This window comes from Sus scrofa, chromosome 10 (assembly GCF_054392235.1).
Source record: "Sus scrofa isolate SSC_HxYL_T2T_F1_AM1 chromosome 10, Sscrofa_HxYL_maternal_Yorkshire_Landrace_v2.0, whole genome shotgun sequence".
In the NCBI taxonomy this organism is placed as follows: domain Eukaryota; kingdom Metazoa; phylum Chordata; class Mammalia; order Artiodactyla; family Suidae; genus Sus; species Sus scrofa.
The window spans coordinates 39,498,741-39,507,500 of NC_139392.1; positions in this window are offsets into that span (position 1 = coordinate 39,498,741).

Genomic DNA, 8,760 nt, shown 5'->3' on the forward strand with positions numbered 1-8,760 from the left:
CATGCCTGCCTGCCTGCCTGCCTGCCTGCCTGCCTGCCTGCTTGCCTGCCTGCCTGAACGAGCCCCTCCCCTCCCCCCCCACCCCCTCCCCACACCCACCCGCCTGAGGGCAGGGATGGGGCCTGAGAGCTAAGGGAAACTTCTTTGCTAGCTACTTGTCAGGGAGTGATCCCAGCTCAAAGTCCCTTTGCTTATTTCGGAACAAGGTCTGAGTCTCAGCTAGTACAGAGTTTCTGAATGTCTCGGCACATGGACTGGCCTGCACCAAACAAGCAGACAGGAAGAAAAATGAACACACAGAAATCCAGCTGGTCTCCTTCTCCCAGAGTCTCTCTTGGAGAAATTACCTTAAGCTCAGTGACTTTGCCCCGTCTCCCTCTGGTGCAAAGCCATCCCTGGAGGAGCCAGGTCTTACATGAGCAGGGCAGGGCAGGGCAGCACCACCCAGGTGAGCTGGAGAGTGGAGAGTCAAGTTGATAGATACCCCAAATGTGGCTGGCCAGGGGTCTGGGCTAGCATTCCGTGTGAACTCACACACCCAGGCACCTAGCACCGATTTCCCCATGTTCTTCCGACCCTGATTCTCACTCTTCTTCTGTCCCCCCCCCCCCCCCTTCCTTCGGCTTTTTGCCTTTTCTAGGGCCGCTCCTGCGGCATATGGAAGTTCCCCTGCCAGGGGTCCAATCGGAGCTGTAGCCGCTGGCCTGCACCAGACCCACAGCAACGCGGGATCTGAGCCACGTCTGCAACCTGCACCACAGCTCACGGCAATGCTGGATCCTTAACCCACTGAGCAAGGCCAGGGATGGAACCTGCAACCTCATGGTTCCTAGTCAGATTCATTAACCACTGAGCCACAATGGGAACTCTGACTCTCCCTCTTCCCTGCCTGATACCTTAAGAGCCTGATCGTTTGTGGGGAAATGAAATCCCAGCTGGCAAGAGCCACCTTATCTTCCCAGCACACGAGAAAAGAATAGGCGCAGGCTCACATCCATCTTATGTTTCTATGCCTTGCCCTGGCCCCACCGTTTCAGAAAGCTGTGTCCCTCCACCTGTCAAAAGCCAAAGCCCAGGAGTTCCCGTCGTGGAATAGTGGAAAGGAATCCAACCAGGAACCATGAGGTTGCAGGTTCGATCCCAGGCCTTCCACAGTGGGTTTAGGATCTGGTGGCATCACCTTGCGCTGCGGTGTAGGTTGCAGACGCAGCTTGGATCTGATGGTGCTTGTGACTGTGGCATACACCCCAGCAGTTGTAGGTCTGATTCGGCCCCTAGCCCGGGAACCTCCATATGATGGGGGGAGGGGGGGGGGGGAGGCTGCAGCCAAAGCCCAAGGAAGAAAGACAATCAGAATGTTGCGTGGAACTCCTGGAGACTTAACAACCACCACCAGTCATGACCATGGCTGTCAACCGACACCAGAGCCAAAGAAATGTCGGATCAAATAGGAACCTGCCACTTACACCAGTACTCACCACAATGCAGGACCACAAAAACAAAGGAACAAGAAACCAAAACTAAATAATTGCCCAGGAGCAGCAGGTGCAGGAAAAGCATGCTGACTCTCACCCCCCAGAAGCCAGAGGTAACCTATTTATCACCCCACACGCACACACCTCAGCACCACCAGCACCAGCACCCCCCCCCCCCACCCCAGGATCGAATCTGCATCCTCGTGGGTGCTCCTCAGCTTTGTTACCAATGAGCCACAATGGGATCTCCCCAATCCAGGTTTTTATGTTTCTTTTTTTTTTTTTTTTCCCCTTGCTTTCTTCGGGTGGCACTCACGGCACACGGAGGTTCCCAGGCTAGGGAATCAGAGCTTGAGCCACTGGCCTACACCACAGACACAGCAACACCAGGTCCGATCTGTGTCTGCAACCTACACCACAGTTCAGGGCAATGCCAGATCTTTCACCCACTGAGCGAGGCCAGGGATCAAACCAGCACTCTCATGGATGCTACTCAGATTCCTACCTGCTGAGTCACAATGGGAACTCCACTAAATACATAAATTTTTTCAAAGAGAGAGAGAGAGGGAGAGTGTGTGTGTGTGTGTGTGTGTGTGTGTGTGTGTGTGTGAGAGAGAGAGAGAGAGAGGTCTGGTATCACTTGGGGAAAAATAAAATTATGCTTGGAGAAAAATACCTGTCCCTAGAGATCATTCACAATGGCTTGTTCTGCCTGTTCATTTCTCTCTTTCTTCCCTTTTCTTTTTTCCTTCCTTTTCTTTTCCTTTCGCATCTGTCTGTGCCGTGTGTGTGTGTGTGTGTGTGTGTGTGTGTGTGTGTGTGTGTGTGTGTGTGTGTGTGTGTGTGTGTAGTCTTCTTTTAGGGCTTCACATGTGCCATTTTGTAGGTTCCCAGGTTAGGGGTCAATGCTAGTCGGGTTCGTTTCCACCGAGCCACAACGGGAATTCCTGCCTTGTGCTTCTTTATCTTTGCTCTGTTACTAGGTGCTAGGGATTCCTTTTTGTTAAGTCCAGTCACTTAAATAAGGGTGTTTGCAGGGTTGCCTAAAGCATCAAAAATGTATTTTCTCATTAAATATTGGAATGTGGGGAGTTCCTGTTGTGGCTCAGTGGTAACAAACCCGACTAGTATCCATGTATGCCGGTTCGACCCCTGGTTTGGGAACTTCCGTATGCCACAGTTATGGCTCTAAAAAATCCTCTCTCTCTCTCTCTCTCTCTCTCTCTCTCTCTCGATAATATACACATACACACACACATCCATACGTACATACCTATGTACACATATACATATACATTGGAATTTGGTCTGCCATCGATGAGATGCTCCCTCTTTGTGTGTTGTTCATTTTGTTTTTTGTTTTTTAGGAGTGCACCCTCGGGATATGGAAGTTCCCTGGGCTAGGGGTTGAAGAATCGGAGCTGTAGCTGCTGGCCTGCACCTCAGCCAGAGCTATGCCCTGCCAGATCACCCGATCTGAGCTGAGTGGCCACGTCTGTCACCTACACCTACCTCCCCCTGAATGAAGACGTATTTTCAATACATCTCAAGTGGAGAAAAACTTGCTAAAAATCACTTTATTTGTCATGGAAACCATATCTTCTAGCAGACATGGCACAAAAGCCAGTGTTTATGGTCATCACACCACAGACATCAGAATTCCAAGCTTCTAGGGGTTTCTTGGGGGTGGGGTGGGGTGTGTCCCCAGGGCCTGTGGAAGTTCCATGCCCACCCCTCTGCCACCACCCAGGGATCCTTCGCCCTGGGTGGGTGGGGGGAGGGAGAGGGTATCTCAGCAGAAACGATCTTATCTTACGGGGTTTATGGATGGCTAGAAGCATGTGGTTCTGTTCATCTCATGCTTGAGGTTTCGGTTTTTGCCCTCCTACCTACCCAATGGTCGGCAGATGGAATTCTTCTGGTTTTCTCTGGCCATCCCTCTCCTCGAACTCACGGGTCCAGTTTTTCTCCCACATTTGACTTTTCCGGGAGATCCACAAAAGGAAGCGCCAACCCTTGACATCCACCGACAAGAGATCACCACCCTCTGCCCCTCTTTAGCCCCTTCTCATCCTCATGCCTGCCTGCACACATCGGAGACATTTCCAAGTGCCCAGGAGGATCCTTGGACCCTGACACCTCGAAATCTTCCCTGAGCAGCAGTGCTCGGGACTCAGACCTGGGGTTTATCACGGGCTCCAACCACGACCTTTGGTTTTCCTGGGCTGGGAGATCGGTTTCATGAGATGGAACCGGCTGCGGATTCAGCTTCTGGATCTGGACTGTGAAACGTTGTACAAGACTTTTTTCAAGGCATGACTGTAGGGGAACAAAACCTTGCGGCCCGCCCCCCGCCACATCCCAGATGTCACATGAGCACGGGGAGGAATTCTGTGGAGCTGGAAACAACCATGACCCAAAAGAACACAGGAAGGAATTCCTGTCATGGCGGGGCAGAAACGAATCGGACTAGGAATCACGAGGTGGCAGGTTTGATCCCTGGCCTCGCTCAGGGGTTTAAGGATCTGGCATTTTTCCGCGAGCTGTGGCATAAGGTCTCAGATGTGGCTCGGATCCCGCCGTTGCTGTGGCTGTGGCTCAGGCTAGCAGATGCAGCTCCGATTCAACACCAAGCGTGGGCGCGCGCGCGCGCGCGGGGGGTGGGGGGGAGGCGGGGAGGGAAGCAAACCTCCTAAGAACGACGAAAGTGCAGTTAGGAAACAGAAAATGATGATCCCGGAAGTCCACTTGAATGTGGTTGGGAGACATGCGTAGGACCACACCGCCACCGTGTGAGAGACCAGTGCAAGACAGCTGAACAATACAAAGCGGGGTGGGGGGTGGGGTGCTTGGCGGGGGTTGGAGGAGGAGGAGGAGGAGGAGGAGGTGGGGGGAGACGGCGGCACTGGTGCTGGGCAAAGGTGCCTCTGGGCGAGGACTTTGGTGACCATATTCTCATGGCAGGCTTGAGAGCCCAAAAGATGACATGGTGGAGGCTGAAGTTAAGTTTGGTCAAAAGGAAAACAACCATGAGAAAAGATGCATCCACCCACACCTAGAAAAGATATCGTGCCAGGAATGGGAGCCCTGTTCCAATGGCTCTTCCTGGGATTGTGGGAAATGAATCGATAGCAAGAAGATGCTTTCACATCCATGTCTTCAATGACTCCTGTACTAAGTGCGTCGTGGTTTTGCCAGTTTGGCAGAGTTGTGGAATGTCATCCGGCAATTGCATCTCCCCTGCCCAACCAGCAAGATGGAGTTGTTCTTTTTTTTTTTTTTTTTTTTTTTTCCTGCTGCACTGCCTTTCCTGTGCCAGGGATCGAACTTGAGGCTCAGCTGTGACCTAGGCACAGCGGGAACTCCAAGATGGATTTCTTTTTCCTTCTTTTTCTTTCCTTCCTTCCTTTCTTCCTTTCTTTCTTTTCTCTCTCTCTCTTTCTTTTTCTTTTCTTTCTTTCTTTCTCTTTCCTTCCTTCCTTTCTTCCTTTCTTTCTCCTTTCTTTTTCTTTCTTTCTTTCTTTCTTTCTTTCTTTCTTTCTTTCTTTCTTTCTTTCTTTCTTTCTTTCTTTCTCTCTCTCTATCTTTCTCTTTCCTTCCTTTCTTTCTTTCTCTTTCTTTCTTTCTTTCTTTCTTTCTTTCTTTCTTTCTTTCTTTCTTTCTTTCTTTCTTTCTCTCTCTCTCTCTCTCTCTCTCTCTCTTTCTGGTTTTTTTTGGGGGGGAGCCACACCCGCAGCACATGGAGGTTCCCAGGCTAGGGGTCAATTCGGAGCCTTACCTGCCGGCCTACACCACAGGCACAGCCACGCGGGATCCGAGCCGCGTCTGTGACGGACACCACAGCTCACGGCAATGCCAGATCCTTAACCCAACAAGTGAGCCAGGGATCAAACCTGCAACCTCATGGTTCCTGGTCGGATTTGTTTCCACTACCCCAGGATGGCAATCCTGAGACTTGCAAAGTTTATTGTTTGTTTCGGGTTTTCTCCACCCCCTCTCCCTCCCGTTTCAGCTTTATGTTTTACTTTTTGGCCACACCCACGGGCAGCAAGTGGAAGTTTTTCCTGAGGCAGAGATGGAACCTGCACCACACAGGGGCAACCAGAGCCACCGCGTTGAGAAAGCAGGAGCCTTGACCCTGTTGGTCGTGGGCTTCCTTCTTCTTCTTCTTCTTCTGTTGTTGTTTTTTGGGTTTTTTTTGGGGGGGGGTTGTTTTCCTTTTTTTGTTTTGTTTTGTTTTGTTTTGGATGAGATTTCAGTTCACCCCCCCCCCCCAACACACACACACACTCATAGTGTTGCGTTGTACTTTCCCTCCATTGTGGTTGGTCAGTCATGCTGAAATCCATGTTTCTATGACCTGACCACCAGAGCATTTGCCCCAGGCAGCCATTTGTTCTCTTTGGACTTTGTCTCAGTCTATGCAGAGAGAGATTTTCATTTCCACTTTCCTAGGATCGACTGTATCCTTCTCTCCCTTCCTAAGCTTCTGGGCTTTGCTTGTCTGCTTTTGACAGACCGTCTCCGTCGGTAAGGGTGGCAGGTAAACCGACTCCTGCGTTGTCGTTCTCCGAGAGCTTGCCCGGTTTCGTTTTTGCCAGTCCCCGCCTACCCTCCCACCCTCCCTCTCTCCCTCCCTCCTCCAGCTCCGTGCAGGGAGGTGGGGTGGGGGTGGGGGAGAGAAGAGAAGGTGGAGGGGAACCTGAGATCTCTCTCGCTAGTGCCACCCTCACCGCGCCGGCTTCTCTCTGGAATTCCCAAGCCCAGGAAGGGACATGCTTGGGGGAGCGAGCGCGGCTCCTTCTAGGCAACAGCGAGAACCTCTTCCCAGCTCCTTCCCCGCCGCCGCCGCCGCCGCCGCCGCCGCCGCCGCCGCCGCCGCCCCCCTCTTTCCATCTGCTGCCATCACGCCACGCAGTGCCTTGCCAGGAGGCAGCTCCGCGAGGCAAGCTTCGCGGTCGTGCAGGACGCCTGGCGCCTCGGCCCCGGGAAGAGCTCGGGCATTTGGGTGGCCGGCGCTGTGTCGTTGTGTCGCCGCCGGCCGGCCGGCCTTCCGGATCTGTCCCGGTGACGTTGGTGGCGGTTGTCGCGTGCCATCTAGTGTCCGCTTTTATATCGTCCCTTCCCTCTGCAGCTTTGGGGACCTTCGCGAGGGATGTGACTCAGCCATCCGGCCTGAGTCAGAGTTCCGGGAGGCTGGCGACACTGGCGGCGACAGCTCCGGTGGCTCAGAGGCCTGGGAGTGTCCCTCTCTCACCGGAGATTGGGCCTGCAGGCCTGTGAGGGAGTGACTGTCACCGCGCTCCCCAGGCAGGCTCTGGGGCCGCCTGGCCGGGTCGACCAGCATCCGCTCTTGCCGCTCCGGCCCCGGGGACCGACCAGGCCTGGGCCGGGCCGCCTCCCTAGCGAGGGGAGAGGGTGTGCGGCGCCCGGGACTGCCTGTGCTCGGGTGGCCTGGCCTTGTCCCGGGTCGCCCTTTGGAGCGTGAATGACTCCCGCCTGCGGTCCCTCCAGCCTCTCATCCCCGAAGTGAGGAGCGGCCCGGGTTGTGCGCTGAGGGCGTTGGAGGGCGCGACAGGCTCGGTGGCCGGCACGCTTGTTTCCCGGTCGTCATGCCGGCATGGGCCCCTCCCCGCCTGCCCCCCGACTGATGGCTACCGCCGGCCCGTGCGGAGTCGTACTCACGAGGTCTAGACCGGCACAAGACGTGAGGGGTGGAGCGGAAAGGGTGGCTCGGGCCCCGGCGCCTTCCTTCGCGGGGTCCGTTCGTCGGAGGCGCCTCCGTGGAAACATTTTTTTTTCCAAGTCCTGATGGATCCGGAGACGGTGGACGGTACCCCGCCGGCCCCCTGCTCCCGGGTGTGGCCGGGAAGGGTGCACCTGGGCCTGAGGCGTGCCCATGTAGGGTCCCGGTCGTTGGACAAGACTTCGTTTCCCACGCTCTCATTTCCCGCCCCCCGCCCTCGGAGTGTTTCCCTGTCGGTCGGTCGATCGGTCGGGAGGTGGGGACCGGCCTGAGCTGGATGGTGTGTCCTGGATTTTGGGGGAGCCAAGTCCCCGTCTGGAGCTCCGGACAGACCGATACCTGCCCGCGTGGGCAAGCCGGGAAGGGCTTCCCCGGCTGGCCGGCCGGCTCCACCTCCTTCATGTCCCTGTCCCTTCCTTGCGGTCACGCTCCCCGGGTCGACCAGATGGCTCTGAGAGCGCTGGGTCTGGCGACTCTAGGGCAGGGCTGGGGGACAAGTGTCCGGATGGGGGTTCCGGGGATACCCCCACGTCCTGTGGGTGGGCCCCGCTGCTGGGCATGGACATTTTTCGCGGCCGAAATACGCCTTTTCTGTCACCAGGTAGATGCTGACACGATCCTCTTCAGCGCCTGTCGCTGGAGACCTTGGGCCTCTGGATGCACGTGGGGGGCTTTGGGCTTTCGGCTGCTGTCCAAGGCCTGACCCTGCCCTTTGCACCCCGCGTGGGGGCCGCTCGCCTGGGCCTGTGCGCCGGCTCTCACTTGTGCATCCAGCTGGCCCGTGCTGCGGTGTCTCCTCCGGTCTCTGGCTGACCCGAGGGCGGCAGGGCGCGTGGCCCTGTGGGGTCTTCTACCCTGTGTGCCTCCCTGCTGCGGGCACCCGGCGGCTCGGCTGGGACAACCCCACCCTGTTGGCTCCGTGCCACGTGTCAGGCGTTCTCCCTCCCGGGGTTGTCAGCCGCTGTCTCTCCCCTGAGAGAGGAAGGGGAGGAGGAGGAGGAGGAGGGGGTGCCGGTGAAGCTGAAGCAGGCCCCCGTGGTGATTGTCTTTGCTGGCCCTCCCTCCCCTCTTCTGGGCTCTTCCCTGGCTCTGCCAGGACTGATCGATGTGGTGATGTGGCGCTCTCCTGGGCTTGGGCTTAAGCCGCGCCAGATGAGGGACGGCCGCTCATGGTGAGCTGGGCCGCGCCTCTCATTCTGTCGCGGGCCCCTCGCTGCTCCTCCCCCACCTGCGGGTGGTGTGGGGGAAGGCAGGGGTGCGGCCTCCAGCCTGACCTCTGGTCTCCCGCCCTGCTGCCTTCGGGTGTCAGTCGGGGGGGGGGGGCCTGGGTCCTTTGGGACGCAGCAGGCATTCTCGCTTTGCCGCCTTGGCGTGTGCCTTGCGAGCGGTCCCTCCCCAAAGTGGGGGGGAGGCCTCCCTCGCTGCCATGCTTCGCATCCCTGCGGGTGCGTGAGCGTGCCTCCCCTGGTCCTCTGTGGTGCCCCTGGAGTACTCCGGGTTGCCTGTCAGATGCCCGAGGCCGAGCGGTGGTGTCGTTTT